A 15205-nucleotide genomic window follows, 5' to 3' on the forward strand; every position below is an offset into this window, starting at 1 on the left:
GCTGCTGTGACCTCGGTCTGGAAGCGACAATGGCTGCTGCGTCTGGGGAAAGGGCCCCTGCCTTCACTGCACAGGAGTTGGAGAAACTTGCGGATGGGATCCTCCCCCAGTACACGCTACTCTACGGTCCTCCAGACCAACAGGTTAGTACCAAGGGAGCACGTTGTATGGGCTAGGCCTGGGTGGAGAGGGCTGAGTGGAAGACGGAAGGGGGCAGAGTACATAGAACAGTAATGTATGGGAATGAATGGGCCACATGGCCAGAGTAGGGAGGGGGCCACTCACATTGATGGTGCAGTTGGTAATGACTCTTCCTCTTTCCTAGTGAATGTCATGTAGGTCAGCGCCCACCAGAAGAGGGACATTTGGCATGCCATCGCCAAGGACGTCCGGACCCTGGGGGCCCACCAGAGACGGGGCACCCACTGCCGTAAGAGATGGGAGGACATCTGCCGCTGCAGCAAGAAGACGGCGGAGGCTCAGCTGGGGATGGCCTCCCAACGTGGGAGGGTGCCCGTCGCACCATGACCCCCCTGATGTTCCGGATCCTGGCGGTGGCCTACCCGGAGTTGGATGGGCGCTTGAGGACATCACAGCAGACACAAGGGGGTGAGTACAACCTCATTCAGCGGAGTTTGCGTGCAGTATAGGTGTCTGGGTGGGGGAGGTGGGCTGTGGGTGTCCCTAGGCCAGGGCGAGTTAGGTAGGCAATGTGGCACTCAACTCCACCTCAGCAGAGTGCCAAGTTGAGGTATACTTGCCCCTGTGGCATCAATGTGCGCAGATTCCCACCATTGCCATGTAGGCCATGTCCCAGAAATTGCATGTGCAGAGGTCAGGAGAACGGCGTAAATGCAGGGGGCTGCTGCGTCTGTCTTGTCCGCCAACGGTAGCGGTATGCCATGCACTAAGACTCTCGTTGTTCTGTCTCCCCCCCTTTTCCTGCTCTCCCTGTCCTTTTGTACATCAGAATCATCAGGCGGAGGTACAGTGGCACCGGAGCACGAGGGAGGTGCATCCCACATGGCCATGGAGGGCCACACCACAGACTCTGAATGCACCAGTGGGACGGAGGGCGAGGGGAGCTTCACGTCGGCCACCGGATCACAAACCAGCGACACGGACTCGTCCGCCGATGGGAGCTCCCCTGTGGTGGCGGCACCACCTGTGCGCCCCACTTCTACAGGTACAGCCGCCACCCCCCCTACCAGCACCGCCCTCCCAGTAGCCCCTCAGCCTTCGCCCCGTGCCCGCTCACCCAGGAGGGTGGGCATCACCTTCGCCCCAGGCACCTCAGGCCCTGCCCCAGTCACCCCTGCTGCCCTCAATGAGGAGGCCATTGACCTCCTCAGGTCACTCACTGTTGGGCAGTCTACCATTGTGAATGCCATCCAGGGTGTAGAGAGGGAGTTGCAACACGGTAATGCATTCCTGGAGGGCATTCATTCTGGTCAGGCTGTCCTTCAGCGAACCCTGCAATCTCTGGCCTCAGCACTGATGGCAGCCATTGTCCCTGTGTCCAGCCTCCCCCCCTCCAACTTCCTCCACCCAGACCCAATCTCCTGTACCCCAGCCCATCCCAAGCACACCTACAGACCAGCATGCACACAAGTCAACACACACAAGTAGCTCAAGCAAACATAGGCACCACACACACCACAGGCACTCACGCAAGCCTCACCCACATACAGACACAGCAACATCCACTGTCTCCACGGTGTCCCCCTCCTCCTCTTCTCCATCCTCACTCCCAGTCTCGTCTACACACACACCTGCATGCACCACATCTACAGGCACTAGGACTCGCACCAGGACACCCAGCACCACAAGCCGCTCACCTGCACTCACCACCTCCACTGCCATTTACACGTCCCCTGTGTCCTCTCCCAATGTGTCTGTGACGTCCCCTCCCAAAGTACCCAAACGCCGGCAATCACTCACCCAACATCTATCCACCTCACGACAGCCTCCAGTACCTGCACCTGCACCCAAAACACCTAAAGTGACACCTCCTACAACCACCTCCTCTTCCTCCACTCCCAGACCCCCTCCAGCTACCCATCCCAGTGTTCGTCAGAAACTGTCCCTCTGTCAAATTGACCTTTTTGCCCCCCCCCCACTCATCAGTCTTGTCGTAGCGCCTCAGCCAAAAAGCCTCCAGTACCAGTGGTGCGTGTTCCAGGTTTTTTGAGTGCACCGTCCACCAGGGCAGGCAGTAGGACCCGGAGCCAAGGCAGTGGCAGCCCACCCCCTGTAAAGGCTCTGAAAATGGAGAGTGGACGACAGGACCGTCTTAAGACTCCTGGTGGGACAACAAGTGACATGGGATCGGAGGCGATTGGTGAGTCAGCTGTAACTCCAACAAAGGTGTGGAAGGTCCAGAGGAAGTCTGCCCAGCCTGTTGTGAGTGTCACGGCGGAGAAGTGCGCCATCATATCCGGCGGTCCAGACACAACCGCCAGCACCGTCGTCACTGGTCCAGAGACCACCGCCAGAGTCAGTGCCCAGGAGGGCCCAAGTATCGTCACTGGTCCAGAGACCACCGCCAGTGTCACAGCCCAGGAGGGCCCAAGTATCGTCACTGGTCCAGAGACCACCGCCAGTGTCACAGCCCAGGAGGGCCCAAGTATCGTCACTGGTCCAGAGACCACCGCCAGTGTCACAGCCCAGGAGGGCCCAAGTATCGTCACTGGTCCAGAGACCACCGCCAGAGTCACAGCCCAGGAGGGCACAAGTATCGTCACTGGTCCAGAGACCACCGCCAGTGTCACAGCCCAGGAGGGCACAAGTATCGTCACTGGTCCAGAGACCACCGCCAGAGTCACAGCCCAGGAGGGCACAAGTATCGTCACTGGTCCAGAGACCACCGCCAGTGTCACAGCCCAAGAGGGCCCAAGTATCGTCACTGGTCCAGAGACCACCGCCAGTGTCACAGCCCAGGAGGGGCCAGGATGCCACAGCCCCGCTGGGCAATGATGGAACATCATGCCACACACCAATGCCCATTGCAGAGATCGTCATGCCACACACCAATGTCCGTATCAGAACCGCCATGGCAAAGCACCGCTGAACAGGGCAAAGACCGCCATGGCAAAGCACCGCTGAACAGGGCAAAGACCGCCATGGCAAAGCACCGCTGAACAGGGCAAAGACCGCCATGGCAAAGCACCGATGAACAGGGCAAAGACCGCCATGGCAAAGCACCGCTGAACAGGGCATGCACCGTCTAGGAATGAATGGACCGCCACATCAGGCATCCTTATCCCATGTGCAGCTGGGACAGTGACAGGACAGGTACTTTCACGTGGAGACTCATCCAGTCTGGGCACCAGTCCCCCTCCAGAACCAGTGGAGACCTGCATCTACTTGAGAGACTGTGGCTTTGCACTCCCCAGGATGGCACAGTGGGCAAACCACCCACTGTAGTGACTTGTGAGACTGTGGCTTTGCACTCCCCAGGATGGCACAGTGGGCAAACCACCCACTGTTGTGACTTGTGAGACTGTGGCTTTGCACTCCCCAGGATGGCACAGTGGGCAAACCACCCACTGTAGTGACTTGTGAGACTGTGGCTTTGCACTCCCCAGGATGGCACAGTGGGCAAACCACCCACTGTAGTGACTTGAGAGACTGTGGCTTTGCACTCCCCAGGATACATCAATGGGCATGGAGCCCCGTCGTGGATCTGGCTTTGCATTCATCTGGCTGAGGTGCCCCCCCTTCCCTTACCCCTGAGGTGCCTGTAGTGTTTCTATCTGATGCCCCGGCAGTGTTCTCTCCGATTTTGGTCAGGTATCTATTGTGGGCCTCGCCCATGCTTTTTTGGACTGTTGGTGCACGGACATTGTTGTGTACATATCTGCACTACTTCTCGGATTGTATGTGTAAATAAGAGTGATTTTGAGATATGTATCTCTGTATATTTTTGTATGACATGTATATTGGCACATTACAATGTTTGCCCGATTTTCGCATTGTCTTTGCATTCTTCCGGGGGGATTGTGGGTTGTTACTGTGATTTTTGTGACTGCATTGGTGTGTATGTTGTGATATGCGATGGTGGGGGTGGGGGTGTTTGGTGGGTGTCCCCCTAACTTTTGCCTTCCCCCTCCCCATGTCGTAGGTGCAGTACTCACCGGTATCTTCTGCGCCTACGTAGCTGTTGGTCGTAAAGGAGCAGAAAAACAAGGGCAGGTAGGATTTGTAATTCGGGCTCCATGGTGTCCTCCTTCCTCGTGGGATGTGTTGAGGTGAGCGTTTTCCCATTGCAAAAGCTGTTTCCGCCGTGTTTTTATCCGCGGTGCGTCCGCCCCGGAAAAGGTGGCGGATTGGCGGGTTGTAATAGTGTTGGCGGTACATTGTCTTCCGCCTGTCTGTTGGCGGTAACCGCTGCGCTGCTTGTCTGTACCGCCGTGGCGGTCGGAGTGTTAAAGTGGCTGTCTTTGTTGGCGGTTTCTGCCAGGGTCATGATTCCCTTTTTTTGTCCACCGGCCTGTTTGCGGTATTACCGCAGCTTTAACACCGTCCGCCAGGGTTGTAATGACCCCCTATTTGTTTATCTTGATCGTCCTTCTTGACCTGGGAGTACTCAATCTCTAATATTCTTTGTTCGAGGGTCTGGGCCCGAAGCCTATGCTCCAGTAGTCATCTCGCTTTGTTGCCCCCAGCATAGTGTTTCTGCCTTGTAGGCAGGAGAGCGTATTCAGCTTCATCAATGTCAAGGGTCTTGAGTTGCTCACGAGCAGCTGTAAGCTGCTGCCACACATTGAAAGAGCCTACATTTGATGTACTTCCTCCAAGTCCCTCCCCTCATCCTCCAACTGAGACCGTTTGTCCTCCTGTCTCATCCGAGCCACCTGTAAGACTTTGTGATTCAGACGCCAGATACAATGTTTTGGTGTGGGACCTGGCAATTGACTGGTAATGGATATGGATGAACGATCTGAAACGCAGCTACTCCAAAATCAACCACCAAAGTTGCTGCAGTTAATCACTGAGAGGTAAGGAAATAATCAATTCTAGCATAAGACTGGTGTGCTGCAGAGAAAATTGTATAGCTTTTTGTGAGAGGGTAACAGTGCCAAATATCGGTTAATCTGCCAGCCATTGCTGACATGGCGGGAACAGCGCTCCCATCTGTCCTATCCTCTGGATCAATCTATCTAGGGAGGCGTCAGGCACCAGGTTGAAATCTCCCCCCACCCTAATATCTGTGTCCGAAGTGGTTGACACTCGCCCCAATGCATCTTCCAGGAGGGTTTCCTGGTGGCCACTGGGGGCATAGATGTTTGCTAGAGTGAAAGTGTAACCCTTTGTGTTGATGCATAGAGATAGAAGCCTATCTGGTATTTCAGCCTGGATCTGGATCACCCTCCCCGAGAAGTGTGTGGCCAGCAGCACTGCTTCTCCCGCTTTTATTTCAAGGCCTGAGGAGAAATATCGGTGGTCGAACCACCTGGAGCGCAGATGCTTCCAGTATGCCTTAAGGAGGTGTGTTTCCTGGATAAGGCAAACATCACAGTTTGAGTCCCTGAGCAGAAAGAGGAGTGTTAGCTGTTTCACGGTGGCGTTAAGGCCTCAAACGTTAAGACTAAATACCTTTATAATGTGATATTGAGTGGATAGAGCTACTGATGTGGGTGGGCTAGCCCCCAAATCAGTATTAGTGCAGTGGTCTGCTGACTGTGTGATGTCTGGCTAGTGCCTAACCAGATGTGAGCTGTCACAACTAGAACAGGGAAGAACAATAAACAGTACAACTGGGGGGTTCCCCATCTGGGAACACAGTGATGAATCAAAATCGGAGGGTCCATGTTGTCGGCGACAGTAATTTCTAGCCCCCGGTGGAGTGGAGAGAGGTGCTCCGGTGCCGAAATGGAAACCAAAGCATGAGGGTGCTTCGCTTCCGGCTCTTCTGGTCTCAAGAAAGGAAGGGAGCAACCCCACACTGCAAGCCAGTGGAGATGGCAGGGGTCGGCAATGGGAGTGGTGACCTCTTCTAATTATTGTCCGGGTCAGAGGCGCTGTCAGAGTTGATGCAGTAGGGTGGCTCGTTCCTGGTGACGCTCCATAGCAGAGAGTTTGGGGAAGCATTCATCTTTGTGCAGGGGGCATGGGACTCTGCTACTGATGGGGGCAGTGGGCACCCAGGTTAAGACTGAGAGGGGTCATTGTCCTGCAATACATCCATGCCCAGCAGTGATCAGGCTTCCTCCAGGGTGCGCAAGCTGCAGGTTTCATTATTCCACATAAACATGTTGTGGAATAGGTGCCCCCAATTGTATCTGATCCCTTTGTCACAAAGAAAACTGGTGAGGGTTCAGAGGGCCTTGCGGCGCTGCAATGTAATAGAAGATAACTCTTGGTATAACCACACCTTTGCACCCTCAAAGTCAATGCCATTTTTATCACACATTGAGGACATAATGACTTTTTTTTGTTGATAATAATGTAGACGGGTGAAAATGTCCTGTGGTTGCTCAGAGTACAGGGCCAGGCGGCCTGCTCTGTGTATGAGTGAGGTTTTGGAACCAGCACCACTGGGCTAGCCCAGGGGATGTCAGAGTGCTCAATGACTCCTAGATCTAGCATATTTTGCACATCTGCTTTGATGCAGTCCCTAGCATGATCAGGTTACCTGTAAAAATTACCTTTAGTAGACAAACTGTCCCCTGTGTCAATGGTGTGTTCACACCATGTTGTCTGACCAGCTGTCAGAGAAAACAGCTTTGAGAATGCCCTAGGAGATTTCTGCAGTCCTCTTTCTGAGACTCAGAAAGACAGTCTGCTGGGACAACTCCATACACTGAGCCATCCGCTGCACTGGTGGAGAAGAGGTCAGGAAGAGGGTCAGTCTCTTCCTGCCTGTCCCTCATCAGTGGGTATAAGCAGGGTCATGTCATCCCTGTCATAGTAGAGCTTAAGACAGTTCACATGAAGCACCCGGAGGGGGCTTCTGGGAGTACCTAGGTCAACCAAATAGGTGACCTCACCCTTCTTCTCCACTATAGTATGGTGGCCACTCCAATTGTCTTGGAATACCCTGGGAGCCACAGGCTCCAGAACCCACACTTTCTGCCCTGGCTGATAAACAGTTAGGACAGCCTTCTGATCATACCACTGCTTCTGCAATTCTTGGCTAGCCTGAAGGTTTTTAGTGGCCTTTCTCATGTACTCGGCCATCCTGGATCTGAGGCCAAGTGCATAATCCACAATGTCTTCTTTAGGGGGCTTAAGAGGTTGTTTCCAGTCCTCTCTTACAGGAGCAAGTGGACCCCTAACAGGGTGTCCAAACAGAACCTCAAAGGTGCTGTAGCCCACTCCCTTCTGAGGAACTTCCCTGTAGGGAAAAAGGAGACATGGCAGTAGGACATCCCATCTCCTCCTGAGTTTTTCAGAGAGTCCCATGATCATGCCCTTGAGAGTTTTTAGAACCTCTCTACCAAACCATTGGTTTGGGGGTGGTAAGGTTTGGTGAACTTATAAGTCACCCCACATTCCTTCCACATGGCCTTAAGGTATGCAGACATAAAGTATATACCTCTGTCTGATACCACCTCTTTTGGGAAGCCCTCTCTGGAGAAGATTCCCAGGAGGGCTTTTGCCACTGCAGGAGCTGTAGTGGTACTTAGAGGTATAGCCTCTGGATACCTGGTGGCATGGTCCACCACTATCAGTATGAATCTGTTTCCAGAGGCAGTGGGCAGGTTTAGGGGGGCAACAATATCCACCCCAATCCTCTCAAAGGGAACTCCAACCACTGGTAGTGGGATTAAGGAGGCCTTTAGGGTGCCATCTGTTTTGCCACTGCTTTGACAGGTGACAAAGGAGCGACAAAACTCCATTGTATCTTCAGACATATGGGGCCACTGAAAGTGTGGGACAAGTCTGTTTTACAAAATACTGGAAGGGCAACCCTCCAATAGGAGGTAAGTAACACACTAAATATATACACTACCAATCAGAAATAGGCATAGAAAAGGTTAGAAAACAGTGCAATAGCAGTAATCAATACTGACACTAGGGGGAGCCCAAACCATAAACTAAAAAAATGGAATGCGAACACAGGACCCCCACCTGGGTAAGTGGAATGTGTAGGAATGTGTAGAGGGGAGCTGGGAGTACTAGAAAACCACAAAGGTAAGTAACACAGTACCCCCAGCGACCAGGAAAGCAGGAGTAAATCACTGGAATTTCCCCAAACCACCCAAAAGGAGGAAAAGAAGAAAAATAAGACACCTAGACAAGCCTGCAAGAAACCAGCGTTGGATTCCTGGAGAACAGGACCTGTGGAGAGAGGAGACCAAGTCCAAACGTCACAGTGGAGTCCAGGAGGAGTAGGAGCTTATACCCACCCAGCTATACTTGCAGGAGTTGGTCGACGGTGAGAAAGAACAGGTCAGCACTGCAGCCCTGGAGCTGGAGAAAAGTTCCTGATGGATGCAGAAGATGTCCCATGCCGGAGTGAAGGTTGCAGGCAGGTGTCAGTGCAGGAATTCCACCAACAAGCCTTGGCAAAATCAACCTTGCAGTTAGCGGAAAAGTGGTGCTGCCAGGGACCAGCAAGGCCCAGGAGGACTTAACCCAGGAGGGGGAGTCACAGGGGACCCTCAACGTCGCAGAGAGTCCCCAGGAGCCTAGGCAGCACTCACAGGAGTCCCACTGGATGGAGCCCACGCAGCACTATAGAAAGGGATCCACACCACAGGAGAACCGCGCAGAGGGCTGAGCTTCGCAGGAAGGAGTGCTGGGGACTGGAGCTACACGTCCCCTGAAGATCCTTTGGAGGAGATGCAAACAAGCCTTGGCAGCTGTAAGAGACACGGTGCACGAGGGTACTGTCCTGAATGGGAAGGAAAGGGCCTATTTCCAAGGGAGAAGGTGTTACCTCCCTCTCCAACAGGAAATCCTTTGTTCTGCTTTCCTCTGCCTGAGCTGGTCAAGCAGCAGGATGGCAGAAACCTGTCTTAGGTGTGGCAGCAGTGCAGACTGCCCAGAAAACCCTCCTCTTCCTTGTGCTTACGTTGCCCCAGTCCCTATTGTAGGCAAGTATTACTAATTCAGGCTGTATAGGTCCATTCTTGTCTTTGTGTGGATTCCTAGATTCTGCAGGAAGCTGGCTCTCTATATAGAGCACTAAAATGAAAGTAGATAGGACTAATGCTCACGATGCTAAGCATTGGTTATGCTTACAGAGACAATAAATGAGCGCACACTCAAAGGATAAATACGGGGCCAATTTAGAGAAATAACAATTCTTTTTATATATGTTTCAAACCCAAGAACTTCGAAATCAGGTAAGTAGACTTTTAAGCATAAATAACTTGCAGTTTCAGACAAGAAAACTTTTTGCAATTTTCATAGTGCTCTCAATGTTATCCTATGGAGGAAAATACAATGTTCAGCAAACACAGGGTTAACGACTTAGGAAGCCAATCTCAGGGAGCAAAGGTAAGTACTGGGCAACTGATCAGTACCACACCGGTTGGCACTGGGTCGGCCGGGTGCAGAGGTGCAGTAATGCGTTGGGTGCCCAATGCTTCTACATGGGAGTTGGACCTCGTGACAAACAGGCAGCAGGCTCTGGTGAGGAAGGCAGTCAGGGAGATGCTCGGGATGTGGGTGTACCTTTGCTCCTCCTCTCTTGTACCCAGGGGCGACTTATGCAGGGGTGACTTTAGGCATCGGGTTTTCTCACACAGGATCACTCAGGGTCAAGGGGTCCAGCATGTTGGAGCTGCAGGCGTTGTTGGGGAGTAACCTGGGTGGGACCCAGGGTGGACTTGAGCTCTTAGGAGCCCGGGGACATCGTTGACACCAGTTACCACCCTCACCTGGAGTCACGGGTGCAGTGGTTGCTGGAGGTGTTGGATTGTCTCTCACCACAAGCCTGTGGGAGAGGGGGCCTGCGTGCAGAGGCTTCAGTCATCTCAGGAGAGTCCAAGATAGGTAAGACCACACTGGACTCGGTCTCTGGGAAGCTGGGGGCCTGGGCTGGCAGCATTGGTTGGGTTCACCTCTGGTCGTGGACATCGGGTGGAGTGGTCACTTCTGGTGGCGGGTTTCCAGGGTCCACCAGCTGCAGAGTCTTTCCGTTGGAGTTACTTCTTACAGAGCAGGTCCGCTGCTCACAGGAGACCTGAATCTTTATTGAAGGTTGAACGAGTTGGCTTTTTGGGCAGAGTCCTTTGAGGTCAACAGGCAGTCCAGCATGGTCAGCTACTTCTTTTCCTCTTCTGTGGGTGCAACTCTTCTTTGTCTGGGTCTTCATAGGTTGTCAAAATCTGAGTTCTAGGGTTCAGGGGTACCACCTAAATACTCAATTTAGGGGCATTACAGGGAGTGCCAGGCGGTAGCCACTCGGCTGACCACCTTTAGCATGAATACACCCTTCTTAAGACCACTTTCGCAGTCGGGGGTTTGGTCCTCTCCACCATTTGGAGAGACCTAGATTGCATTAAAAAGGCGATGAGGCCTTTGAAGCTTCCCTCCCTGGTATGTCTATCCTGCCTTGGTGACGTGGTAACATCTCCGCTCAGTGCAGGCTTTTTTCTCAGGGCCTCAAGTTCACTGGCTTTCACCTTAGGGGGCCATAAATAAGTCTGTAGTGGCTAAACTGGTCAGGGCTAGTCAGTCAGCACACAAGAATCTGGTAGATTTTCAGGGGACACCTCTAAGGTGCCCTCTGTGTACATTTATTATTAAATCCATCACTGGGGTCAGTGAGGGTTTATTATTCTCATATGTTTGATACTAAACATCCCAGGATTCAGAGAAGCCATTATTTAGCTGGGGAACTCGTAATGACCGGTGTCCAGCACATGCATTTAAAATGGCTTCCCTGTTAATTTACTATGTCTTTGTCTCAGAATCCACTGAGACATAGCAAGGGCATACCTGTTCATGCCTGTATGCCCTCACATGTGGCTTGATACACCCTGCCTTAGGAGTGACTTACACCTGGGACATGCATTGATAGGGGTTCTGGCACACAGTCGTGTGGCCCAGGCCGTATTTCAATTTAGCCTGCACCAAGACATACAGGCACTCATTACAACCCTGGTGGTTGGTGATAAAATGGCGGGAATACTGCCAACAGGCTGGCGGTAATTACCGCCAAATTATGACCAATAGAGGAAACAGCTCAGAAAGACAGCCACTTTAACACACCGACCTCCAGGGCGGAATCAAGAGGCACCACGGCGGTAACCACCTACAGCCAGGCAGAAGACAATGTTCCGCCCACTGTATCAAGACAGGCCTATCCGCCACCTTTTCCGGGGCGGTACCAACGACATCAAAAGCCTGGCGAAAACACTGCACAGAAGTCAAAGGACTCACCTGTGGAGACTCAGGGAACAACCACGCTGCCATGGAGCCCGAGCTGCGTGTCTTTCCCATGCTCTTCTACCTGCTGCTCCACTACGAACACCAACTACGGTGAAGACGACTATGGTGAGTACAGCTGCCTAGCACACGGGAGGGAGGGAGGAAAAAGAGAGTGACACACACACGCAACACACGCACCCCAGGGACAACTACAATAGAGTCAAATATGACCCCACCAGGTGTAAGTAGTAATGAAGGGCACTGTACTCACCCCCTTGTTGCTGCTCTGATGCCCCCAGGTGCCCGTCTAGCTCCGGATAGGCCACCGCCAGTATGTGGGCCATCATTGGGGTTAGGGTTCGACGGGCACCCCTTCTTCGTTGGGAGGTCATCCCCAGCTGGGCCTCCGCCGTCTTCCGTGCCCAGCGTCTCAGGTCCTCCCACCGTTTCCGATAGGTGGTGCTCTGCCTGCTGTAGACCCCCAGGGTCCGCACGTCCTTGGCGATGGCACGCCATATATCCTTCTTTTGATGGGCAAAGACCTGCAGAGAAATACACACAGGGAAAGGTATTAGTCCAACCGTCCTGCCTGTTACACTTATGGACCATGCCCCTTCCCATCCCCATTAGCACACACATGGCCCAGCATACATGCTGCATGCTGCCCAGGGCCCATCCACCAACCCCCCCCCCCACATGAGGCCTTCCCACACAGCACTCCAAGCATTCATGCCCCATGCATCGTACTAACAGTGTACACACCTGTTGGTCTGGAGGCCCATACAGCAGTCGGTACTGGGGTAGGACCCCATCCACCAGTTGCTCCAACACCGCTGAGGTGAAGGCAGGGGCCCTTTCCCGAGTCACACAAGCCATGGTAGGTTCCAGACACAGGTCACAGTAGCACATGCAGTGTAGGTCCTCTCCTGTTGAAGGTCAGGTAGTAAGTGAGTGAACAGATAGGAACTGGCGGCCACGTCCGCGGGGGTGCGTACCGTCACCACCGCCGTACATCACCATTGGCCACTGTACCCCATAGGGCCCAATGATAACCAATGAGGAGTTGCACGGTGGTTCTCGACCATCTCCCTCAACCGCGCACAACGTCAGCAGAATTACCTCATTTCCACCTGTCTCTCCATACTGGACAGGCGGACGCCATTTCAAGGGGGGGGGGGGGCAGGCCATGGATCCTAACTGCGACACAGTACACAATTTCACATTCTGGACATATGCCACCAAAATATTGTAACAATCACAAGTGTAGTGGTTACAATGTACAAATAATGATCAGCTGATCAGCTGCTCACTCTTTTGCCCCATAGATTGCAACTGCTGCAGATGAATAGGAGATGGAGACATCCCCCCTTGTACATACCCATGGTGGACTTGGCAACAATGGAGGACAGGCACATTATTCTCACCTATAGACTGGACAGGGCCACAATCACAGAGCTGTGTGCCCAATTGAAGCCTGACCTAATATATGCTATCCGTCACCCCACTGGGATCCCCCCTCTAGTGCAAGTCCTATCTGTGCTCCATTTCTTGGCAACTGGTTCTTTACAAGTGACAGTGGGCTTGGCAGCAGGAATGTCTCAGCCAATATTCTCAATAGTGCTAACCAGAGTGTTGTCTGCCCTGATTAAACCCATGTGCAGCTACATTGCGTTCCCCCCAGGTGGAGGATTTGGTCACAGTGAAGGCTGACTTCTATGCAATGGGACATATCCCCAACATCATTGGTGCAATTGATTGGACACATATTGCATTTGTCCCCCACCCCCGGCAAAATTAAGAGGTCTTCAGAAACCGTAAAAGTTATCACGCGATGAATATGCAAATGGCGTGTTTGGCGGACCAGCACATCCCCGATGTCAATGCTAAGTATCCAGGCTCGGTGCATGATGCTTTTATCGTGCGGAATAGCAGCATCCCAAATGTGATGGCCCAACTCCAGAGGCACCGGGTGTGGCTAATAGGTGAGCCCTGGTTCCCACATAGTGGATGTTGGTGTATGGGTATGTTGTGGGCCATAAGGGTTAGTGTGTGGCTAGCAGTTGTCCCTCGATATTTGCAGGTGACTCTGGTTACCCCAACCTCTCATGGCTACTGACCCCTGTGAGGAATCCCAGGACAAGGACAGAGGAACGTTACAATGAGACACATGGACAAACAAGAAGGATAACAGAAAGGATCTTCGGCCTCCTGAAGGCTAGATTTTGTTGCCTCCATCTAACTGGTGGATCCCTGTGCTACTCACCCAAGAAGCAAAAAACAACAACCCTGAGGCATAACTAAGCCCCACCATACAAACTACATTCCATATACACACAAGGTTACCCTTCATTAATTTCAAACATAATTTATTACATTTATCAAACACATGTCTTTCTTTATAAAAAGTTTATAACTCCCCCATCATATCGTAAAAAATAAAGAAACCAGTGAAAAAAGAGATATAAAGTGCTCGTGTTTATAGTAAAGGATGAGAAGTAATAGATGTCCCCTCAAACCGTTCCAAAGAATCATTCATAAAAGTATATACATTTCTGAAAAAACAGCCTATTGGTTAATCCTTCAACCACATTAAATCATCAGATTATTTCTTTAAAGTAGAATTATATTCTCCAATTCCCAATTCTCTCCAAAAGATCACACCAATCAAGGCTTAGGCAATATCGTCGACGTTTTGACCCTCTCATGCTCCTGGGCCAAATATCAGCTGGACCCTGTAGACAGTGAAGATGAGGAGACAGAGGATGAGGATGAGGACAACAGGTAAGACAATGTTATTTTACATTTCATTGACAGTTTGATGTGTGACATTGTCACTGGCAGGCTGTGAATTCCTACTTTTATGCCCACTCACTGTACCCTTTGGCATCTCTTTTTGCAGATGTTGGTGCCCCACTATTGCTCCAGGTGTTTTCAGTGCAGCCAACTACAGGTCTTTCCTGTGCAAACATTACTGTACAGTTGAATTGCAATGTTTGAACCCTGTTAAACGAATACATTTTGAAATCATTTGACATACACCATGCTTTTATTTTATCAAAGTGTGTTTATTGCAGTGCTCTGAAGAAGAGGGGGTAGTGCAGTGGGCTGGGGTGATGATGAAGGAAAGTCGAGGTTAGAGTCCAGTCTATTTGTATCACAGGTGCAGTGTCCAAGGGGGCATTGGAAGGGGAGCAATGGCAGTTCAAGGTGGACAGAGTGAGAGAGTGTGACACAAGGGTGACAATCAGGAGAGTCTTATTTCCTGGCTGGGGTCTTGGCAATAGTCTCTGGCTTCTGCCTGGATCGCAGGGAACGTTTGCAGGGTGGTTCTCCTTCTGCTGAGGGAGGGGTGCTGGTGGCCTGTTGGTCCTGTGGTGGGGCCTCCATTCCACTAGCTGCAGCAGAGGTGGAGGGCTGTTCAGTAGACTGGGTAGTGTCAGGGGCCCGCTGTTGTGCCACTGCCTCCCTCATACTGTTGCCCATGTCTGCCAGCACCCCTGCAATGAAGACCAGGGTGGTGTTAATGGACTCATGTCCTCACTGATCCCCAGGTACTGTCCCTCCTGCAGCCGCATGTTCTCCTGCATCTTGTCCAGGATCTGGCCTAGCGTATCCTGGGAATGTTGGTATGCTCTCAGGATCACGGTGAGTGCCTCCTGGAGGGTCGGTTCCCTGGGCCTGTCCTCCCCCTGTCACACAGCAGTCCTCCCAGCTTCCCTGTTGTCCTGTGCCTCTGTCCCCTGAACCGTGTGCCCACTGCCACTGACCCCAGGTCCCTGATTGTCCTGGGTTTGTGGTGTGCCCTGTGGTCCCTGTAGTGATGGACACACTGCTGATTGACATGTCCTGGGGACAGAGGTATGGGCCTGCTGGGTCG

The sequence above is a fragment of the Pleurodeles waltl genome, chromosome 7 (assembly GCF_031143425.1).
Source record: "Pleurodeles waltl isolate 20211129_DDA chromosome 7, aPleWal1.hap1.20221129, whole genome shotgun sequence".
NCBI classification, from domain to species: Eukaryota; Metazoa; Chordata; class Amphibia; order Caudata; family Salamandridae; genus Pleurodeles; species Pleurodeles waltl.